The sequence below is a fragment of the Galeopterus variegatus genome, unplaced genomic scaffold (genome assembly GCF_000696425.1).
Source record: "Galeopterus variegatus unplaced genomic scaffold, G_variegatus-3.0.2 Scaffold1406, whole genome shotgun sequence".
Classification (NCBI taxonomy): domain Eukaryota; kingdom Metazoa; phylum Chordata; class Mammalia; order Dermoptera; family Cynocephalidae; genus Galeopterus; species Galeopterus variegatus.
In genome coordinates this window covers 127015-152209 of record NW_007727517.1, presented here as the reverse complement: position 1 = coordinate 152209, position 25195 = coordinate 127015, and the positions used below count along the sequence as shown (strand labels likewise).

At 40.0% G+C, this 25195-nt stretch overlaps 1 protein-coding gene across 1 annotated transcript in view; it reads right to left on the bottom strand.

The window, feature by feature from the left end:
- LOC103593755 (LIM and calponin homology domains-containing protein 1) overlaps positions 1–25195 on the bottom strand; it is a 144238-nt gene that overhangs the window by 100785 nt on the left and 18258 nt on the right. Inside the window, exon 2 of the mRNA XM_008576808.1 lies at positions 12297–12366. The gene's annotated coding sequence lies outside the window, so the exon portion shown is untranslated. The remainder of the gene's footprint in view (positions 1–12296; positions 12367–25195) is intronic.

Sequence of the window (25195 nt, the reverse complement as noted above, 5' to 3'; positions counted from 1 at the left end):
CCCCCCCCCCCCCCCAACTTTCTCTTCACTTCTTTCCCTCCTCATTTTAAGAAATGGAGATTTTTAGGAAGCAAACAGGGTGGTGGAATCGAGAGCAGAATGTGAGAGGGGGCTCAGGTGACACAGCACCTTCTACGGACGCTGTCACGTTTCCTCATGGCACCACGCGCCGCGGGGGGACAGTGTGCTGTGCAAATCAGTCTGTAAAACACAGCAGAGTTGCTTGTCACTCACAAAATTCTTGCAAATCCCCTTTATTTTGACCAAACTAATGTGGCTATGTGTCTCCTACCACATACCAGAAAAGAAAAAAATAATGTTGTCCTTAGAGAATAAAAAGAGTTTAATGAAAAGCAACATGTGGTAAAAATATCAGGAGACAAGGTGAATCCACAGGAAAATAATTTTGATATTATTTTAGCCATCTCGTAAGTGCATAAAAAGTAACTTTTTAAAAAATTTACCAAGGGTTAAAATCTAAGTAGCTTCCTTCCTTCCTCCATGGACACCCATAAACGTGTTTTTGTCAGAATGGGTTGCACTTACCCCACATGTCCTCGCCCTCTGCACTGACCTCTAGCATGCCCAGGCTGGGAGGTGGGAGGGGCATCTGCCCTGCGTTCCCTTTCCCCAAACAGTCCTCACCACAGCAAAGCCCTGCTCTGCCCAGGAGCAGGCTGCAGCAGCTGGAATGCTGATGCAGGGAAAGGGAACTAACTGGGACAGAGCTGATTGCCACACCTATTGGGGAGGGAGGCGGAGAAATCTGCTCCCTCTGAAGGGGAATAGCATCCCAAGAGGGAGAGATGCTCGAATGTAACTCTGCAGGACAGCTTTGTGACAGCCCTAGCATGCAGTGGGCTTGCAATACTGTCTGGTAGAAGTGCCCAAGTGGGACCTGGGGGACAAGCATTAAGTCCCAACTGTGGAATAAAGTAGCTGCCCAACCCTGGGCAAGTCACTGCCTTCTGAGCCTCAGTTTACTCATTTGTAAAATAATGGTGTTTCAAAAATGAATTTCTAAACGGCTTCTCGTTCTGGAATGCTAAGGCCATCATAATAATCATGAGCATAATAAATAATAAGCATAGCTACCATTTATGGAAAACATACTATGTACTATCTACCATATTAGGCATTTTACATATATCGTCTCATTTAATTCCACAATGCTGAGATGAGATTTATCAACCACATTTTATAGATGAGGAAATTGGCGAACTCACTCCATGAATCCCCATGAAAATAAAGGATCATCATATCCATTCAGTGTTCTGAATTTAAATGGAAGCATTAAATCTTTGTGCCTGAAATTGAGATGACATCTGAGAATGGAATTTCTGCACTGCTGAGTGATTAATGTGTTTATAGTCTTCTGCTGGTATAATTCTAAGATCTCCGTATTTATGATTATAGCCATTCATGCTACTGCAAAAGCCATTTTCCACCTGTTGCTTTTGATTAAACTCCCTACAGGACATGAAATATTTCTTTGTGCAGATTCTAAAAACAGGATCCTGAAATATGTGAGTAGAGACATCGTGTGTGGATTTACCATTTGGAATTTCCAAATGCTATAAAACACAGTGTTTACAACCAATTCATCATTTACAAAAATTTATTAGATTGATATACCAACTGACTCACGGGTATCCTGCCATTTATTGATAGCAATACATCAAATGGTAGGCTGACATTTAATATTTATTAATAACGTGTGTTTCCTTCTCTACTTCATAGTTTCCTTGCATTATACTGTCTTTTATCTTTATTGTAATTCATTCCATTTTAAAGCAAACCTTTATTTTAGAATAGCTTTCAGATTTATAAAGAGTTGCAAAGTTAATACAGAGAGTACCAGTATAACCTATATCCTGCATCTTACATTGTATTTAGACATAATAGCTTCCTCTGAACTTTCCTTGTTTTTCAGACTTGCCTAGTTTTTTTTTTTTTTTTTTGTCTTTTTCCGTGTCCGGCAACGGATCGCAACCCTCAGTGTTGCCCCCGTACCGGACCGAGGACCGGCAACGGGATCGCAACCCTCGGTGTTGCTCCCGCGCCTCGCTCAGCCAGTGAGCGGGAACCGGTCTGTATGTGGGATCTGAACCCTCGGGCGGGAGCGCCGCCGCGCTTCCCAAGCGGTGCACTATCCAGTGCGCCACCGGGCCGGCCCCCAGACTTGCCTAGTTTTTGATGACCTTGACAGTTTTGAAGAGTGCTGGTCAGGTATTTTGTAGAATGTTCCTCAATTTGGGGTTCTCTGATACTTCTTTTCATGGTTAGACTGGGGTTATGGGTTTTTGTGAGGAAGACTGCTAAGGTATATACCATTCTCACAATGTCACATCGATCTTATTTTTAAACAATTTATGTTTAAATCAAATCAAAACTTCAACCTGAATACAGCTAAATTTTAGAAAAGATAAATATCAAACTATTTACCCAGGAATCCAGTATTTTATACTGTAGAGAGAATGACAGAGAGGGAAACTATTTTTTGTACCCACTCAAGATGAGGGTAGACCTAACATTCTAACAGCAAGCCTGCTAATTACGAGAGGAGTCTAGCAAATTCTTTTGAAATGCTTGCCAAGAAAAACTTCCTACGAAAACAATCTCAGAGGAAGGGACATTTTAAGAGAAGTGCTGTTTCAGCCTAGCATGGTGTCCTCTTTCATATGACACTTTCAAATATTTGGTGAATTTTTTTCCTGTTGTCAAATAGAATCCCTACAAATCTGGGTTTAGAGTACATGCTAAGAGTAAGATCCACAAAAATTTCTTCTTTAGGTAAGCTATGAGTATGAAAAAAAGAAGTAAGACTTAGGCTGAAACATGTATTTCCTGCTATTATATATTTTTTCCTCAGAGTTGCTAACTGAAGGTCGGTTCCTAAGGGGAAAATGTGAGGAACTGATGTAATGTCACAAATTCTGCTAAACGCCATTCAACGAAAGATAAGGGAGAACAAGCAGTTTCTTTCTTCAAAGAATGGCATTTTTTTTCAGGGACAGGAAGGTGAAAAAACCTAAGGGGGGAAAAAAAAGCTTACAGCACTGCTATATATAACCTTGCACCTCTTCAGAGACACAAAATAATTAAGGAAACAAGCTTGGAAAAATGATTTGTGGTGCATGAAGAGGATATTAGACTTCAGCTTAGCAAGTCTAGGCATTCATAACACATGTGAATAAGAATTTAAATGCTTGGCTTGCTTACCCACCACTTTGGGCTAAATTGTATCCCCGCCCACCCCACTCCAAGTCATGTGTTGAAGTCCTAATCCTCTGTAACTCAGATGTGACTGTATTTGACTTTAAAGAGGTAATTAAATTATATCAGGTCATCTGGTTGGGCCCTGATCCAATATGACTGTGTCCATATAAAAAGAGAAAATGTGGACACAGACATGCACGGAGGAAAAACCATGTGAAGACACAGGGAGAAGATGGCCATCTCCAAGCCAAGAAGAGAGGCCTCAGAAGAAATCAGCCCAGCTCACACCTTGATCTTGGATTCGTAGCTTCCAGAATTGTGAGAAAATAAATTTCCGCTGTTTAAGCCATCCAGTCTATGGGACTTTGCTATGGCAGCCAGAACAAACTAATACACTCACCAGTTCTAAGATTAAAATATCAAGGAGTAGAGAAGGCTCCAGGGCATGAGATTGGGCGGATAGTATATCTCAATGAATTATATTATATGACAATCTTTCTAAGTCACTGTCATGATTTTCAAATCTAAGTGCAATTGCTAGTGACTTCTCTTGTGGTATCAAACTCCTTTTATCACCCTCCCTCCTTCCCCCAGTCCCTGCTAATGTAGATCAAACACTCCAAAGGCTACAATTTGGTGAGGGAGTGGGAGGGGAACTTCAAAGCTTGTGGTTATAGAAAAATAAATAGTTTGCCTTCATATATACTTAAGCATAAGGATTTAACTTCAAAATGATTCATTCATTAATCTAGTCCAATTTTTTATAACTTTTTCCCTGAGTTCCACACCAACATTTCTGCCAGACATCTGCACATAAATATCTCTTACAGATAACCAGCTCACTATGTCCAAAAGAGAATTCATCTTCTCTCTTGGAGCCCATTTCCTATCCCCCTACTCCCATAATGCCTATTAATGGCATCAGCATCCTCCAAGTTGCTCAAGTCCAAAATACAGATGTCATCTTCCTAAGATTATTTGCTGTATTTCATCATTTCTAAGACGTATGCTTTTTTTCACCTCTGAAATAAAGATGTGTCTTTCTATTATTAGTGTCCTAGCATTGAGTTATAAGTGAATTGGCAGCTTTTTTTTTTACTTTTTTACTTTTCTTGTTATACTTTTTAAAAATGGTGTGTCTCATAACTGATGGCACATTACATTCGGTGAAAAATAAATCCTGTCTCCTCAACTGCACTCCCACTGCTTTTACCACGGTTTGGGTGCTCATTGCCTCTCATCTGGACCACTTGCCTTCTACTTGACCTTTACTGCTGTTCTCTTGCCATCATCGGTTTTCCACATGCCCATTCCAGTTATCTGGAATGCAAGATTCCCTTGTTTCCAGTGGCTTTTACTGCATACAAAACGAGCCCAAACACCTCCATATGGCATTTCTGGTCTCAACTTACTATTCCTGTTTCACTTTCCCAGGCATGGACTTCCCTCAGGGACCCTGAGTTCCAGCTGCAGTCATAGCAAATAATAACCCCTCCCAAACAAGACCAGGTTCTTCTGGTTCAGAGTCTTTCTCATTCCATGCACTAAATCAAGAATGTCCTTCCTCCAACTCCAATGGTCTTCACTATTCATGGATGCCCTGTTGAAATCCCACTTCTTCCAAAGTTCTTAATCTCAAATCAGAATTTCTTGCGTGATCCTCCTTGCATAACAAGAATATCAGGGGGTAGAAGAGGCTTTTCATTCACATTTCACAGTCTACCTTATTAGATCTCGTATATTTGTCTCCTAGAAGGTGATTCCCTAAAAGGCAAGAACTATGTCTTGAATTGTAAGTGGATTTTCACATGGAAAGCAAGAGAGAACATACCATCTCGTTGGTGAATGTATGCAAAGGAAAACTGGGAGACAGACCTTGGATGGCACACAAGAGAGACTGGCCAAGGAAAACTGTGTTATCTTTATAGTCCTATCACTATAAGGGACACATTTTCAGGAGAATAAGAAATCTATGCCCTGATTTCTCAATAGATTAATACAACCATTTCATTCACTATGGTGGGCAACTTCTCAATAGTTCCCAGAGATCCCTTCCTCCTGGAATTTAGGCCCTTTTGTAATCTCCTCCCCTTGAACATGGATTGGACCTACTGACTTGCTTTTCATTAATAGAATATGGTAGAAGTGATAAAATGTCACTTCAGAGATATAAAGGACTGTGACTTACATCATGTTTATTCTCTCTCTCTCTCTGTCTCTGTCTGTCTGTTTCTCTCAGGTTCTTCATGCTTGCTCAGTATGAAGAAACAAACTGCAACCTTGTAAACTGCTCTATGGTAAGGCCCATGTGGCAAGGAACTAAGAATTGCTTTGGCCAACAGCCTTTGAGAAACTGAATCCTGCCAATATTCACATGAGTAAGCTTAAAAGAGGATCCTTCCCCAATCGGGTCTTGAAATGACACCAACCAGTACCTTGAATGCAGCCTTGTGAGATACCCTGTCCCAAGGACCCTGAACTAGGGACCCAGCTCAGATTCCTGACCCAAAGGAACTATGAGATAATAAATGTTGTTGTTTTAAACCACTAAGTTTTGGGGTAATTTGTTATCCAGCAATGGATAACTAATACACTCATTAAATAAGAAAAACAGACAGGAGATAATAAGCATTGTATGAGTGGATGGACAAGAACTCTTATCAAGCCTTCCCAAGTACCCAATAAAGACGTACCAGGGGACTAACTTGTTGGTCTGACCCAAGCACATCTGTGACCAACCAAAACCCTGCCTGTTACAATGGGTATCAGAATTCCCCTCCACCCTGTCCAACTCACAGTAAAGAACCACTCTCACCAACAGATACACTTTTATCACTGGATTCACGATGCAGCCAACTCTTTTGATTTAGGTCATAAAATTAGATGTAGTTCTGGTTCCTGAGAGTGATATACGAGGTGTCTTCAAAAAGTTCATGGAAAGATTCCATTTTTCCACAAATCTTTTTGAAGTACCCTCATACATAGAGAAAGATAAGCCAAATGTTACTTTGGCTCAGGAAGAGCTTTTAATGACTTTCTGAGGTGTTTGGATGTTATTCCACACGCAGTGGGGGGGGCACTTAAAGTAATTTGAGAAGATGAGGGACGGGACATGGGATGATTTTTACTTTTACAAGTTACCAGTGGAGGTTGTTACAACTAGCAGCACACAAGCCATATTGACTTGCAAGGAATCAAATAAACAAAAAGCCCCCTGGGTTCATATTCCACCATTCAACTTTGGTACATTCAACTGAAGGCAGGGTTGAAAGTACCAAAAACCTCATGCGTTTTGTTGTTATTCCCGACAGTCTGTTCTCTTTTGTGTCTAAACCTACTAAGATGCTAACCATCCCTCCTACTTTGGTTTAGCTTTGGCAGCAGACTCAAGAGCAGCAAAGTGAGCATTCCTTCTGTGTGTGCTGTGGGAACACAACTGAGGTTTCTCATACTTGCCAGGGATGAGGACAAAAGAAAGCGTGCCATTAAATTCCATTTTGGCTGAGATACTTTACAAGGTCTATTCATTTCCATCAGTAAAATGTGCCTCCTTCACACAGCACATTGCTCAGCTAGCAGTTTTTACTTGTCCCCCAAAGAACAGCAGGATGACTCCCAGAGACCCCTGATCGTACCATGCAACCACCACAGAGAGCAAAGACTAGCAAGAAAAACACAGGAGGGTGGTATTCCAAGTCACTCCTCCTCTCCCACCATGAAGGTGAATTCTGCATCTGCCTGTCCCTCAGTCTTTGTTGTCCAGTGTCAGAATCATGGGTAAAAGAGAGCTCAGTCTAGCTGGATTGATTTGCACTGGAAAAGGCAAACCGTTGTAATAGCAGAGAAAAGAGTAAGAAGCAAAAGAGTAAAAACTAGCACGGTGTGAGACTGGAAGATTCTAGGTCATTGGGGGTGGGGAGAACTGTGGGAGAGTTGGCAAGTGTGAGATTTGTGTGTGAGTGTGCAACTGTGTGTGTGTAGAGAGAGAAAGTCAGAGAGAGAGAGGAAGGCATTCAAGGAAATTTTGCTATATGTTATGAATGCAATCACTCTGTGACATTCCTTTTTTAAAGACTTCAGGAAAGATTTTTAATGCTTTCCTACTATCGGCTGCCAGACTGGTGTTTCATTGACTATGATGCTTGAGGTGTGGCCTCATGGAGCTTGATTTTACAGAGGTGATAGTCGAAATATTACATTTAGAGTGCATTTTGCTCATAAAATAGACCACTGCCTCTATTTGGTTAAATTAATAGGTCTTAAATAAGAAGGGTGAGAGGCTTTCTTCTAGAAACATATAAGATCTCCTTAGAGATTGATGCTTCCAAACAGATGTTTGGAAAGTGTTGAGATTCAATTATATATTATAAGGCCTAACGGAGTAGGCCTTATACAGTAGGAAAGGTACAGATCCCAGAGTTGGGCACACCAGGTTCAAATCTCAACTCTGCCTCTTATTAGTTGGAAAGCTGGTAATTTACTTCTTTGCAAAGATTAGGAAGGATAATCTAGCACTGTACCAGCTACACCAGGTTCAACAGGCAGGTATTTAACATGTGAGGGCTATCACTATGGGGGCTTACACTCATGGCCTCCCTCTTGGCCTAAAACAATAATTTTAACTGGAAGAGAGACAGAGGCAAAGAACAGAAATTTGACCAGTTTTTTTAGGTAAACTATAAGATAACCTGTTGAAGGGAAGGTGCAGGTTCTAGAAATTCTAAAGGACGTCATGGAATATAAAACTAAAATATAAGACATTGATAAAGATGAGCAGAGCACACAAGAGCTAATCTCTGGACAGAGCTTGCAGGAAACCTTTTCTTGGCAGGCAGACACCCCAAACACCTGGGACCCAAATTTATTGCGTTATCTTTCTAAAAAGATGAAGTTTGCATAAAGGCTTTTCACTCCTGCTACTCAGTTTTCAACAGCTTCGTATGTCTACCTTTTTTCCAAATCAATATTTTTAATCTTCTCATAATGTGGAAATCTTTATAGCCTTTTCATCATTTCCCCTACTCTGACTCCCTCAAACAATGAAATGTCACTGTTCTGGCATCAATTTCATAAAATAAAGCAGATACCTTTTGAAAGCTTCCTAAAGTCCGCAGAGTTTATGGAAACTTGCATTTTTATCCATTTCAGGAAGCTCAGCCCTAACCATATTTGAAATTTTATCTTCAATTAGAGAAAAATACATCCCTTTTCCAAAGAATAAGTTTCTGAGTGGGTTAGGGTTACTAAACGGTAGGATAATTCTTCCAGTCACACTCCAGCTCTATCCTACCAAACTTCAGCTAGAGTTAAATTTCCACCATTCATCAGGCTGGGGGATTCCGTGAAGTGAGGTCTTTCACAGAGTCCAGGAAGACACAGTGACAGTATTTTGAAGGTATTGGCCAAATGCAAGAAAAAAAGAGATGAACTTTAAAAAGTGAGTCTTTGCCTTCTCCTCTTTCTCAAAATAGATAAAATAATCTGACATTAACATGGGTTCCATCTTCAACTGGGAACCAAGGAGAAGGGTGGCTTGGGATCCATCTCAGCATTTACTGTTTGTCTAATCTTGGGCAAATAACTTCCTCCTTACATGTCCTGATCTGTAAAACAAATATACCTAAGATGTCCTTCCATCTGAAAAATTCTCTTTTTCTCAGATTGCTTTCATCCTCAGGGACTCACATGCAAGATCAAACAAATATTTCATGACAACTCTATGAAGGTTTAGCACTCAAGGGCAGAATCCCCAAATATCATCTATTTCCGATTACACTTCACATGTGTGCACGCGCGCACACACACACACACACACAACAGCTGTTACAATTAAAATCTGGACAAGAAAAACTTAACCCCGAGCTGCTGCCGTAAGCAAGGATTTCACACATTCATACCTTCTGCACAAAGCCCAATGCTTCTGGGATGAAACAACATTTAGCATGATCTCTAATGACCATAAAATTGAGTTTCAAGATGTGGCTTGATTGTGCAACACTGACGAGCTGGCAGACTGAAGGGGAGCATTTTTCAAAGTCTTTGGTAGGCCAAGACCTAAATTTGAGGTCTTTCTCTCCAGCAACAGCTAGCAGTGTCACTAACACCTAAAAAAGAATGCAAGCATCTGCAGGCAGTCACCGCGTGGCTTCCTGTGTCAGCTATCGTTACAGAAGAAACACAGACCCAGATCCAGGGTCTTTGCATTCTTGCCAGGAAATGATTTTCAACTACTTTGTTTTAACACCTTCGCCACTGAATTTTTTGTAACTACAGCTCAACTCAGGGGCTAAAATACACCTATTCATTCATGCCTTTGTAAATCTACATGTGTTTATAATTTGGAATTGCTATGTAAAAACACACTTTTCTATTTATCTTCAAGTCAAGCAGCTGGGGCCATCTGAATGGATTGGCTTCTCAACACCAGGCCATTAAGACACACAGGCATGGGTTCCGGGCATGGAAAACCCTCTGGCCACACTTCTCAGATCTCTACGGCCGCTGCTACTGCAGACTTCATCAACAGATGGTCAGTGGCCTGTCAACTCCTCAACAAAGTATAAACCAACCTAAAAGTCTTTAAAAGGATACTCTGTCGCCCTTTACTGACTGTCATGGATATCAGAAAGAAGAAAATGTTGTGTGAAAACACCCTCCCAAAAAAGCCTTCATCTCTATTAACCCAAGATGGCCATCTTCAGATCTACTACTTATTTGAGGTTCCCCCCCAAAAACCAGAATTAATTTTTTTTAATCCCCAATGTTTTATAATGAAAAATTTCAAAACTACCAGAAAGTAGCAAGAATAGTACCAAGACACTTGTATATCCTTTATCTAGATCCAAAATTTTGTCACATTTCCTTCCTTCCTCTGTTATTCCTTCCTTTCTTCTTTCATATATATTTCTACCTCCACATGTATATAAAATTTTACATTATATGTACAGACTTATTTTTGCTGAACGTTTTGAGGATAAGTTGTACACATCGTTGCATTTCATCTGTAAGTACTCCAGCATATATACCTCCTAAGATCAAGACTATTCCCATATATACACAAGACAGTTATTACATGCAGAAAATTCAACACTGAAATATTCAATTTGTACTCAAATTCCAATTGTCCCAATAATGTCTATTTTAGTTTCTTTGTCCCAGTCAAAGATCATACACTGCATTGGGCTGTCATATCTTCATAGTCACCTTTAATCCACAACAGTTTTCCAGCCTTTTGCTGATGGGGGAAGTATCTTTAATGACACGGACAATGTTAAAGAGTACAGGCCAGCTGTTTTGCAGTACGTCCCTGAATTTGGACCTGGATTGTTTCCTCAGAATAATGGCTTCTTAGTGCATTGCTAGGACACCTTATGTCCTTTGGACCCATTATAGGTATTGGTAAGTTTGATCATGGGCAATTAATTACTTAAAGCCACAGTGTCTTAACATGAATATTAAACAATTTATAGGCCTTTACTTTCAAACTTTTAACAACAGTTGTTCAAAATATTACTCCCCAAAGTATATTTCACCAGAGCTGATTTTTATCTCTCTCATGTATTAACTCTTTTTCTCCTATACCAGGGGCCTTCCTTGACCCTCTGCTGCACGTTTTGTTCCTATAACATTAAAACCCAGAGCTCCAAAGTCAGGGGATGCCACAGGCTTGGGGCCAAACACATATTTTTCAAGATCATTAAGACCATGGCTTTAACATCTGGAAGAAATGGATTACATAAAAAGTTTTTTAAAAACTAATATATGTTCACATTAACATATATGATATATATATAATACCTATATATTGGTCGATCATTTATTTTATAAAATTATTCAAATCCATTTCTTCCAAATTTATCTATCTATCTATGTATTAACTTGCTTGGATACATAATCCTGACAAAGAAAATTGGAAGAATTTTGAATGATTAGTCACCAGCTCACTACCAGCCAATATGGGAAATAAAATGCATCCATAGAAATAGCAATTCTTAAAATAAAGAGAACATTCACTTCCTCCAACTTACTAAAAAACACGTTCCTTCCTACCAGAACCCCTATGGTTCTCAATCACAATTGATTTTTTGTCACATCTAATTTCAATTAGTCATCGTGATATGACTTAGAAACTTTTTAACAACAATCAGTAAGGTCTACATAAGATGCCACCTAAATTCTCGACATGATTTTCATTGTTTTCTGCAATACCACATGTACAGAAGGCGGTCACAATGTAAATGATCAGTTAGTCATCACCAGGCCACAAACATCCTCTGCTTTGTGTGTCGTGTGTGTGTGTACATGTGTATGCACAGGTGTGTGTGCACATATGCAAGTTCCCTCCAGAACCATGATTTAGTTGTCTTCCTGATCTTCTACCTTTTTCTTTTTTCCGTACAAAAGGCACAGAACATTAAACAATTAAGACAATTAAAATTAGTTGTCAAGAATTATAAAACATCAATGCATGGAAAAAACCTCCCTGCTTCTGACCACATGTGAACACGTGAGTTCTAGAGATTTTTACATGGGCTGGTTCAAAGGGCAAAGGCTTTGCTTAAACAGTTCTCCAGATGACATTAGATCACCATAGTGCCCCATTATGTCTTTAGAATAGTTGGTCTACAAATGTGGTATTTAAACCCAAGTAGATTTTTAATATAGAAAACAGCAATTTACTCTGAAAGTACTGCTTTCTCCTAAAATTCTCTCTACCTTCTTTACCCTCCATTCCAGGGGAATGCAGTGAGGAACTGAAATGAAAAAAGTGTAATTAAAATCACGTTTCTCCCCTGGGGTCAACCTAATTATCAGCCTCTCACTCCAAAACAAATTTACCTCCTTAAGAATGAAGGTCCTTATCACTCATGGGAAAAATACAAACAAAGATTAAGATGCCATTTAGGCAACACTGCAATCTTTCATTTTTAAGTGACCTCTTAGTTTAATGGATTCAATGCATTCTCATTCAAGTGGGATATATATTGCGGGAGAAAACTGTAATAAATGGTACTGTCATGACCCTTAGGTTAGAGCAAAGGAATATTGGAAAATAAATCTCAATTTTGGATACTCACCAATCCTGCAATGGGGGTAGGCAATCTATTGATCTTTTTAACAAGTCCTGGCTTTATAGCATTCAGCAACCTGTCATGAAAAAGGCAGAATGTCAAGTGAGACGTAAAGCAAGATGGATCACACAAATCACCTTATCCGGGACTACAGCTAAATTGCTGAATAGGAAAAGCAGTAAATTTAAAACATGTAGTAAATCTCAATAATCTATCAGCCTTTGGGTGTATAAGTGAAGAACTTTGCCAATATCAGGTCTGTCCATGGCAGGTGAAGTTTTAGAATTAGGAAATGTTGGGAGAGAAGAAAGGGTAGAGACTGGGAGCTGCTTCAAGGGAAAGGACAAAGATGGGAGCTGGATTAGGGTTGGAAGGGAATTGTCTAGAATTGGAGCCAGGTATTACAATGAAGATAAGGCTTGTTGCCAATTCTGCTAAATCAGGGGTCCCTCCAGAGATACGCTAAGCTCAGAGACAACACCTATCTTTGCAAGCGATTTACCAAGACAAATTCTACCTCTAGACCCTATTTGCTCTTTGAGGAGAGTGGCTTGTTAAATGTGGTTGAGCTTCACTTAAAAAAGGGAAGACTATGTTTAGCAAGAGGTTAACCAATCATATCCTAAAGATTTTAAATAAGGCTGACCATGATTCCCTAGGTACAAAAGATATTTGAGCAAAATATTTTCAAGGTAAAGGTTGGAATCATGTAAAAATGGTATTACAAACAAGGGATGCATGAGAAACAACTATAACTGCTTGTCTTCAGGAAATATAAATTCAGAGTGAAAAGAAACAAGGAAGGCCACTCGGAAAACTAATAAATGGTTAGCATCAGTGTAATGGGGGACAGTGATTTGCAAAATATTTATAAAGGGATCATTAAAATGAAGGGGCTGAAGAAGAAAAGCATTTATTTCCACATTCAGGAATTACAGAGTCAATCAGGTATCTTGTCTCAAGATACTATGCAAAGATAAACATAGGGCAGGAGTTTATTAAAATTCAAGAGTCAGCAAATTATGACCCATGGGCCAAATCTGGCCCAACACCTGTTTTTGTAAATAAAGTTCTGAAACACAGCCATGCCCATTCATTTACATATTGTCTACAGCTACTTTTGTGCCACAACCGCAGAGTTGAGCAGTTACAATGGAGAACGTGTGGCCCCCAAAGCATACAATTTTTACTATTTGGCCCTTTACACAAAAACTTTGCTGACCTCTGTTAGAATTCATGCAATCCAAGACCACAGTAAATTCTGAAGGACCTATGCTTGATAGAGTTCTACAGGTCCGTAATAAAAATTATTTGAAATAGTTTAATAATTAGTCTTGAGTTTAGCATCTATTTGATTTTGACACCACTACATATGAATATATTGAGAAATGTCCCTACAGTGCTGTGACAGACAGGATATTCTGTTTTGGCACCAAAGACTAATTGCTTGCTCTTGGTAACGTTCACTGCAATTCCAACGTGCTGCCACCAACAGGTAATCTTCAGAGTGGCAGGGGCCTTTTTGCCCAGTGGAAGCCAAGATGGTTGCTCTTCTCATGAGTCCACTTAGTTTTCATCATGAGTTTAATCTTTTTTTAAAAAGTACTTCTTTGGAATTACTTACTTACTTTTGGACTTACTTTGGAATTATTGGTTTTTAAAGTTGGAAGGCAACTTATTCACTCTTCTCATTTAAAGTTCAGAAAACTGAGCCCTGGTGATGCTAATTTCTCCAAAGCTGATGAGCGGCCCCGCCTGAGACCTGTGCACTATCTCAGGTGGTGTTAATATCCAGTATCTTCTGGTTGAAAATGCACAGATCAGATGTCTCCAAAGCCAAGTTTTTAAATGTACAAAGTTCTTAACATACATCACTTTTCTCACAGTTCTTAACAGTGTCATTTTAAACTGATTTTTAAAATACTATTTGTGTATAGTGTTGGCAATTCGAAAGGAATCAAAAAGATAAACAGTAAAAAAAGGTGAGTCTTGCTGTCACCCCTGTACCACTGGGCCCCAGCCTGTTCCCTGAAGGCAATTTGAAAGACTTTCCAGAAAAAATTTTATAAAAAACACATATCATATTTTTTAAAAAGACAGGTGTAGCATACACACCTTTTTTCACTCAAAAATATATCTCGGGGGCCGGCCCGGTGGCGCACTGGATAGTGCGCCGCTTGGGAAGCGCGGCGGTGCTCCCGACCGAGGGTTCGGATCCCACATACAGACCGGTTCCCGCTCACTGGCTGAGCGAGGCGCGGGAGCAACACCAAGGGTTGCAATCCCGTTGCCGGTCCCCGGTCCGGTACGGGGGCAACACTGAGGGTTGCGATCCGTTGCCGGACACGGAAAAAAGACAAAAATATATATATATATATATCTCGGAGGTTAGACAATTGACCTTGGAGAGCACGCCTTACCAATGCACATGGAACTACGTCCTTTTTAAGAGTTGTGGACTACAGACTGATACGGAGCCAGCAGAGTGAGTGAGAGCACCGGCTCTGGAGTCCAACTGAATTCAAAGAACAGCTCAGCCGTTCACTAGAGGTGTTACTCTGGGCAGGTCCATTAGCCTCAGTTTCCTCAACTCTAACATGGAAATATAATGGTACCAATTGCATAGGTGCCAATGCAGCCTCAATGTGACGAAATATGTAAAAAGCCAGCACAGAGCCTGGCACATAATAGCTTCACTATAAATGTTTCTCTATGTGTGTAGTTATTTATAATAATTCAATTCACAGCATTTCAGATAGCTGCTTTCTCTAATAATTTTAGATTTCTCTAATGAAATACGATTGCTACCAGATACCTGAGCCTTATTGCTAATTAGTCAAAGTAGAAAAAAGAACAAAACACCTTACCCCAAAATTCATAATTTAAAATTTTTCTTTTAAAGAGGCACCCTTTTGTCTTCTATATTTAAGAACTATATTAATGTTTCTAGTAATGATGGCTCCACCAACTCCTCTTTTATATGTGTTTAGATTTTTTAAATGGTCTTAAATATTTCATTATATTCATTTTTTATAGAATTATATGGCAGAATCTCTCCTATCACATGAAGTTGTATAAATAAATAACACTTTAATGCTAGATGTTAATTAAAAGAACAACAAAAAACTATGAAATGAAATGTTTTACCATAAATTAAAAATAAAAAGCCATAGTGCTCTTAAATATTTGGAATATTTTCAAGATTGAGGCAGATGTATTATTTTTCATGTAAACATTTCCTTAATTCTGTACAGTTTACAGTACACATCGTTAAAAGACAACATTGAATTCACACTGTAGAAATGCCCAACACCCGCTTATCTTGTATCTTGCATTAAACTGAGTACTTTTTTCACATGTATTAAGAATCAGATGAGATGTTCAACAATGCAACTATGAGTCAGACTTAAAGATATTTACTTGCAATTTTATTAGAAACCACTATTGCCCTCCTATGTAAATTAAAATTTAAATAAATACTTATTGATGACATGCTTTAAAGTGATGATGTTGATGATGATATTTATACTCATTTACCTTCTGAGATGCATTATTCCCCCCAAAATCCTGCCCCTGTACAGACAGGTCACATATTTGTCCACCACTTTTGTAAAAGGAAAAATTCAGCCCCAAACAGAAGCAAAAACTTTCCTAGGGACATGCATAGCTAGTTTATAGCACGTCTGGGACAGTCTTCACCTCTAAGTCCAGTCACTTTATATCACAATTGGGTGCATTAGAAAGTCCAGCTTCATGCTCACTGGCTGAGCGAGGCACGGGAGCAACGCCGAGGGTTGCGATCCCGTTGCTGGTCCCAGTCCGGTACGGGGGCGACACTGAGGGTTGCGATCCGTTGCCGGATACGGAAAAAGACAAAAAGGAAAAAAAAAAAAAAAAGAAAGTCCAGCTTCAGTATGTGTCCTCAAAGCACAAAACAAAACAAAACAAAACAAAACAAAAAAACAAAATCAAAAACCCAAGCCCACACTCTCTAAATACAATAGGATAATATCAACACTAAGTGGGAATAAGAGGAAAATGGAAGAGAGTGTCTGTTGGAAAATCATTAAGTGTAAGACACATCAGGTCCAAGTTCTGTCTATGGACGGTCTACAACTTCCAGGAATTCCAGAGAAAAGGAGGCTGGCATTCACTGGCAGAAAACCTCCACTCAGCAGAGCTCTACGCAATTTCCTGCCTGTGGTCTATGCTTCCCACACTCTATAGCTAGAAGGCCTTAGCAGGTAGTTTTCCCTCCTTATCGGACAACAGGTCATCTTTGTATTCATCAAAAGATATTTCTGGAAAACTGGCATAATTCTACACTACAAAAATATTAGGCATTCGTACTGTTCCATTTTGTGCTAAATATACCTACAACTACAAACAAAAATTAAGAAAACAAAAAATATCAGAGACGTAAGAGCAAATTAGGAGGAATTATTTTCAGATATTTGTTCATCCAACAATTCTTCGTCAAGTGCTTGCTGTGTGCTGCACACTATTCTAGGCACAGGGAGGGCAACAGTGACCAAGACAAGCAAAGTTCTTGCTCTTTGGAATTTATCATCTTTGAGCAGGTGAGTGGGTGGGGCGGTGGGGGGAACAGAAAACAAACAAGTAAATAAATGAGAAGACAGTTTCAGATGGCGTGAGTGCGGGGAAGACCAGCATAGTAGCAGGTCATGCAGGTGGTACTTTAACTGGGTGGTCAGAAGGCTGCCCTGGGAGGTAACATTTGAGAAAAAAGCTGAATGATACGAAGGTATTAGCCAAGGAGAAATTTGAGGACAAGCATTCCAGGAAGACTGAATAATTAGCAGAAAGGCCTTGAGGCAGGAGAGGGCTTGGTATATTCAAGGGACAACAAAAAGGCCCATGTAGCTAAGCAGAGTGAGTACAAGGAAGAGATCTATGACATAAAGGCCAAGGTGTAAGCAAAATCCAGGCTCAGGTAAGGTGTCTAGATTCCTTTCTAAGAAGATTTTTAAGACAGAGACTGAGATGATCTGATAAATATTTTTAAAACATCACCATATGCAAATAGATATGAAAATAAATTAATAATTATATGCATATAGAAAATTTTTGCTTATTAAAAACCATAGGTATCAGAAAGCAAAGATAAATAAAACTACAAGTAACTTGTAACACAGCCTGATGGAGAGGAAAGGAAAGGAATTTGGAGTCAGTTGTCTAGGTTTTAACAGTTAAATCCAACATGCATTAGCTCTGAGTTACAGGGAAGTCACTTGATCAGAGCCTCAGTTTTCCCTTTAATAATGTGGGGACTGAAAAAAACAAAAACACAAAAAGCTCCACCTTTCATCCAGGACTGTGGTGAGGATCCAATGGGATGATGTCTATTGCTAGCATTCGATAAATGGAAACTTACATATCCATCATTTAGTATACCAACCATGTCCCTTTTTGCTAGGTTCATACAAGTTATTTTAGTTTCAACTTTTCCATCAGCCAGATGCCAAAGACTAAAATAAGTTTTACTTATTTCCTTTTTCTGGCCACCTTTGGATAAAAATCTCACATAAATGAATCAAAACAACAAACGTATATAGCTTGCCTAGTCTATGTCTAGTGAGAAACAACTAGAAACAGGAAGAAAAGTTATGATCTTGGATAGTACTCAATTATGAAAGAAGTGAATGGTATTGAAGGAAAGCAAAAATCAATGTGCTTCTTATATGATACAAATTAAATGGTGTCTACTAAACTCTTTATTCTAAATCTAAAATACACTGTGACCTATTACAAGTAAGGCTCCGTGTACTCAATAATTATTTATTGAGCACGCATGATGTCTGGTCTGAAGCTGAGTGCTGCGGATACAAAGGAAGACAGAGAAGACTTCACATCTCTCCCTCATGGGGCGTGCTCACTAGAAGATTTAAAACCCATAGGAAGACCAGAACTGTCACATATGTGGTTCTTTGTCATACCATCTAAAGCACAGCCACCTTGACTTTTTGAGAAGGTGGATTCAACACATGTTTTGCATATGTTCTATGGAACACAGTTCTTAAAAGATTAAAGATTAGATTCTTTAAAGAAACACTCAGGAATAATGCTAATGTTCTGCATTTTATGTAGACTGCATTTTATAACTCTTTGTAGCCCTAGTATCCAACATGCAGCAGCCTCTCAATCACTGTTTAATGATTATAAAATACAAAGTGAGGAAATTTTATTCTACCTGCAACTTTTAAAAAAAACACCTCAAATCCCTACTATAGAAAAGAGATGTTCTATTTCATACAGATTCTTCCAACAGCCTATGTAATAGCTATTCAAGAAGCACTGCACGAAGAATACTGCTACAAAGGATACATTATGAAACCATCCAGACATTAGGAATTATATCAATAGGCAGCTTTTTTGTTATTGGACTGTAATATGAACATTAAGGGTAAATTTTTTAGAGGATTCCAAATTTTAAAAGGATTGAGCTTACCCCTATAAGTCATTCAATTCAGAAATTCAATTCTAATAATTATCTTAGAGTTAGGGAGAGAGAAGAGGCACTATCTAGACCCTAAACACAGGGTTGCAAATTCATGCTTAATCTCATGGGAAATCACGTAATTCTTCGCAACAAGAGATTACATCATCATCTCGTTAGCTTGGTTTGTACAGCTGCAATAGGCAACTATGATCACAAAATTACCCACTTTCTGTCCCTTTTAATTTGGCTCGATAGTGTTTTTCTATCTGGTTTTCTTGATCACATTCTGGGTTTGACTATGTAGCCTGGATGAAGGTATGTGCATTTTCTTTTAATCTAACATGTCATCTGTTTTTGAACCTAAGCATGGGATCAATTTAACCTTGACCATAAACCTGTTACAGATGTCATTTTTAAAGATTTCTTTTTAGAGTTGCCTTGGCAAAACTAGGAAAGTTAAGAACCCTTCTAAGGTCAAGAAAAATTGACTAAAATATAGGGAAAAGTGAAACCTGAACCAAAGAGGAGTTTCATATGAACAAAATAGTGTTGGAATGTAAATTGCCATCATTAATATCTACCAAATGTTTGTGGGGTGCCTTGCATTGTCCAGAATGTGTGAAGTGTAGGTCATACTTGAGCCACTTGCCTTGAGCATACCCAAGAGGCAGACTTGAAATTTCAAGAAGTTGGGCCTGACCCTGTGAATTCTAGGGCTCAGCAGAGCTGTTATTCAAATACAGCTGCTGTGGCAGAGACTACTTACCAAACACCCTTCTCTCCTGGGCACACAGCTAGGCTACATTTCCCAATATTTCCCTTTACAATTTGCTGTAGCTATATAACAGAGTTCTGGCCAACGAACTGTAAACAGAAGTAATATATATCACACCCAGGCCCGGCCCTAAAAACTCTCCCAAGCAATTCATTCTCTCTCTCCTCCCCATATACTAATTAGAGGTTGACAGCCAGGATGTCCTTGGAAATCATGTGTTGAGTGTAGTCTCTATCAGCTGGAGTCTCTGAATAACTAACTGCCTTAAGCAGAGTCTTCCCTACCTTTCTTTGATGCCAAAATTAGGCTATACAAGAGTGAAAATACATTTCCATTGTACTAAACTGATATTTAGGGGGTTATTAATTACAGCACCCTGCACTACCTTAATTATTACAACTCTCCAGGAGGCCTTTGTCCAATAAAAAGGGTTCTAACTTGGCAAACTGTACCCAAGAAAATCCCATCCCCAAATGTGAAATTAAACACCTGGGCACATCCTTTTCCCTGGATCTTGCTGCAACAGTAGCAGAAAGAACTAAAATTTGGGACATGATAAACAAATGGACCCATTTTTACCTTCCTACATTTTCTAGTGGGGGGACTCTTCTTACATATCATTTCTATTCTTAATACTTAAAAATTTAACACTGATGAAATAATTTATATACGGAAAGGAATATAGAGCAATTATATGACTATCTGGGAGTCCTTTTGATTCATTTTCAATCTCTCTCACAGTCCATCCTTTGCATGACCATTCCGACTGTCTGGAAATTATGGAATTTGGGGACTAGAAGAAGCTTAAAAATCAAATAAAATAATCTGGATAAGGAAATAGTCACCCAGGGAGGTTAAAGCATATGTCTGAGGTCAGAGCTCCTAAACACTAGAGATGCGATTACAAACTTGGGTTTCTAAATCCGAGCAGAATGCTTTCCTATGATGCTTCACTACCTGTATTCCGATAGACAATCTCCAGCCACCAATCTGTCTCATATTAATCAACCTGCCCACTGCACCCAAACTGACCGTGTCCAGGCTCCTTCCCTCTTCCAATGACTTCCAGGCTCCTGAGTGCCCACAGGATGCCCTCCAAGCCTCTTCGCTCCCAAACTGCCTTTCCTACCATGCCTCCCACTTCAGGTTCTCACTGCTTTTATAAGTTACAAGTTTAAGATGACACATGTGATCAATGAACTGTGAAAGCTGGCAACACATGAACAGAACTTAGTACAACCAAATAAAATGAAGACTAAAGCTACTCTGACACAGGCATGGATACGTGTAATCATCATGGTGCTGCGTAGTAATTATGTATAAATGATTGTAATTAGCATTTCGTTTGCACAGCTAAAACTCATTCACTGCTGGGTTTACTGTCAGGAGGGTGGAGAGAAAACCTGGAAGGTAAAATAGCTGTGAGTCAGCACCGAGGCTTCTGTATCCAGTCCTGGGTGGGATAAATAGCCAGCTCCTTGCTCCCAACACTTCTTCAGCTCTAAGTTCTTAGAACCAAGAGTTCCAGGACTGGGATCCATAAAATTCCAAGAGTAGTAGGGTCCTCCAAAGAGAGAAAGATCTGGGTTCAAATCCTAACTCTGTAACTCGCTAGGCATGTTATTTACATATTTAACCTCTATGAGCCTCAGTTTCCTCCTCTGTAAAATGGGGACAAAAATACCTACTAGTCATAGCAGGAGAGTGTGGACTAAGCAAAATAATGCACGTAATACACTTGGCACAGGCCTGGTGCATAGCACACACTTCACATGTGGCAGGTCTTATTATCATCTCCTCCAAGCAGGTTTCAACCGCAACCCTCCCACAGGAGGAGCTCTGATGTGTCAACCACGGGCTCACTCCTCCTCCCAGGCATCCTGCCTGTGGCTGAAGCCAGGCTGGGAGAGATGAAAGAACAGAGTGAGGGAATGAGATCATGTTAGTTGTTTTGGAGGGCAGGCCTGCACGGGCGTAGGCTCTGGACAGGCGGAAGGCAGCAGAAAAGCTGGGGACGGGGAGGAAGGAAGGGAGGATGCTGGAAAAGGAAAGTGGTAGGAAGCTCCAAAGACAAACGCGGCTGCATTGTAGCTGCACCCACAGCTGGCTCTGGCCCTGCTTTCTGCCAAATTCAGGCCATCCTTTAACTCTTCCCGAGGCGCCTGTCTCCCCGCCTCCCTTGCCACCCTGAGGTTGATGGCGACAAGCCAAGAGCCGCAGAGGCCTTTTCCTGGCATAGAAAGGGGAGATCTGCTCCTACTGTGGCCAGTTAGAATTCCAAATCCACTTCCCAAGAAGTGGCTTCCTAAGCCCAGACCCCCTCACGGATTGGGTTCCACAGAGAGGCTGACACATCTCAGATGGCATATGGGTCACATAAGACTTTGTGAAGGCCACTAGTTCTAAGAGGAAATAACTTCCAAGTTCTAAATGAGTGACTTGGAAGAGAACTTGGGAAACACAGAATACACACAGTAAAGATGTAAACTGAGGATGGACAGAGCAAGATGGGCGTAGTGAGCATTTCTGCTTCTCCTTGGGAGGCATGGCATTTTAGTCATGTATTTGTGTGTGATGCACAGCAGACAACAATCAAAAGTTTCCACTGCCACCAGAGGTGACTTCCTAAAAACCAAACCTAATCCCACTGCTCTTCTATATAGAGACTGTGCTGGCTGCCTGCTGCTCGCCGGATGCTGTTGAAACCCCTTAACATGCTATTCAAAGTCTCTCACAAACTGCCCTGAGACCTACCTCTCACCTCCAGCCTGCTCCACCTTGCGCTTGTCCTAGGCTCTGGCCCTGATCACACGAAGCCCCTTCAGACAGCTGAGCCCCTTCACATGCTTGCCACTTTCTCTGTCTGACCTACCGTTCCCATAGGCCTCCCCTAACTCCTTTGCTGCCTGGCAAAATCCTATTCACCCTTCAAAACTCAGCTTAAATGTTGCCTCCTCACTGAACCATTTCCTAGGTAGAGACTGTATCTCCCATCTCTGGGTCCCAACACTCTGTGGCTCTCCTATTTATCACGTATCACAGAAACTGTCTGGCTCCCCCAACAGGCAAACGGTTAATCCTCTCTGTAACCCCAGCTGTAATATAAGGGCCAGTCCTTGGTAGGGCCTCAATTTATGTTTGCTGAGTGAATTGATAATAAAACAAGCAACACAGTATTGGGAAAGCCCAAAACATCAGTTTTGAAACTATAATGGACTTCAGGTTCATTAACAATTTTGAAACTTTTGTGGTTGTTTTTGTTGTTAATTACATCTGAATCATTCTCTCACACCCAAGACTAAAGTTGGGTTGAAGCAACCACACCATGGAAGGATCATCTGACAGGTTTCTGGTTCATTCCCACCAGTTATTATTTCGTTAAGTTCCTGTTGGCTGCAGGAGAGGGAATGGGAATGACTGGAGTCAGCCTGTTCCTCTCTCAAGGAGGGCTGGGACAGGGCTGACCCCAAGGGAGGCAGTAAAAACTCTGGTTCTTCCTTGTTTGATGTCCCATGGGATACACGTACAGGGCAGGGGCAGGTGGTGGGAAACACTATGGCCACCTGCCCGGGCAACACATATCACTCTACTTTCCTAGGTGTGCAGCAAAAATATAAAATGCAGGTTTATTCACAGGAACAGAGCATATATTCTTGAGGCCAGAGGGTCTAGCAGGGAAGGAATCAAACAACAAGCAAAGCCTTTTCACCTGTGGTAGAAAAGGAGCTTTAAGTGATGAAAAAGCCACGCAGTATTTAAGAAATAATGTCTCCACCTTCTGGGGCCTTTCTTTGTCTAATATTATTATTTCTGATCTTAATGAAGGTGCCCTTTATTTTTGGTTTTATTTTTGTAACTTTTTTACGTCTGTTTGCAGACAGAATATAATCTATAGCACATTCTCTTCCATGAAGTTCTAAAATAAAAGCAGCACATTACAATATACTATCAAATAAATAATATTTGAAATGAGTCTTCTAGATGATATTTTTAACATCTTTAAGGAAAAACTATAAATCCCACGGTGTGTGTGTATGTGTGTTTTAAAACTTGCAATACAATTCACATACAGTTCACCCATTGAAAGTGTAGAATCTGATTTTTTTGGGGGGGGGTACATTTACCAGACTACAAACTAATTTTAGTTTTCCTTTCCCCTAAAAGAAACCCCAAACCCACTAGCTTTCACCCTCTCTCTTCCCCACCCACAACCCCCAGCCCTAAGCAACCACTAATCTAATTTCTGTCTCTAGAGATTTGCCTATTCTGGACATTTCAAGTAAATGGAAACACGGTCTTTTGTAAATGGTTTCCCTCACTCAGCATAATGTTTTCAAGGTTTATCCATGTTGTAGCATGTATTGGTACTTCATTCCTTTTTAAGGATGAATAATACTTCATCATATGGATACACCACATTTTACCTATCCATTCATTACCTGAGGGACATTTGGGTGTTTCCACTTTTGGCTATTATAGATAATGCTGCTATGAACATTGATGTACAAGTGTTTGTTTGGACATGTGTTCTCATTTTTCTTGGGTATGTACATAGGGGTATGATGGGGTTTGGATGTATTGTCCTCCCAGAACTCATGTGGAAATTTGATCCCCAAGGTGGCAGTGTGGGAAACTGATTGAGTCATGAGGGCGGATCCCTCATGAGTGGATTAATGCTCTCCCTCGGGGAGGGGGTATTAATGACTGAATTCTTGCTCTATTAGTTTCTGTGACAGCTGGTTGTTTAAAAGACCCTGGCACCTCCCCTCTCTCTCTTGCTTCCTCTCACCATGTGATCTGCTTGTACCCACCAGCTGCCTGCCACTTTCTGCCATGAGTAGAAGCAGCCTGAGGCCCACACCAGATGCAGCTGTCCCAGAGTCAAGTGCCAAATAAACCTCTGTTCTTTATAAATTACCCAGTCTCAGGTATTCTGTTATAGCAACACAAAAATGGACTAATACAGGGTATAAGTGCTGGGTCATATGGTAACTTAATTGTTAACCTTTTGATGAACTGCCAAACTGTGTTCTGAAGTGACTACATCATTTTAAAATCCCACAAGCAATACATGAATGTTCCAATTTCTCCACATACAGACCACACTTACTATTGTCTTCCTTTTTATTATAGCCATCTAGGGGGGTTGAGGTGGTATCTCATCATAGTTTTGATTCTCATTTCTCTAAAGACAAACACCATCTTTTCTCTAAAGATGACCATCTTTTCATGTGTTTATTGGCCTTTCATACAGCTTCTTTAGAGAAGTGTCTGTTCAGATCTTTTGCCCATTTTTAATTGTGTTGTTTATCTTTTTATTATTGAGTTATAAGATTTCTTTATACATTCTGGATACAAGTCCCTTATCAGATACCAGAGGTCTTCAAAAAGTTCATGAAAGGATTTGTATTATCTTTTTCTTAAAATTTTTATTTATTATTAGCCTATTCATTTTTACAAATTGTAATATTTCTACGTGCCCTTTACCCAACCTATCACTTCCCAAACCCCCTCCCTCCCTCCCTCCCATCTCTAGTATCCTTAGGTTTGTTTTCTTTTTCTGAACGTTCAATGTATTGTTGTGGTTCCTTCCTTCCTTCCTTCCTTCCTTCCTTCCTTCCTTCCTTCCTTCCTTCCTTCCTTCCTTCCTTCCTTCCTTCCTTCCTTCCT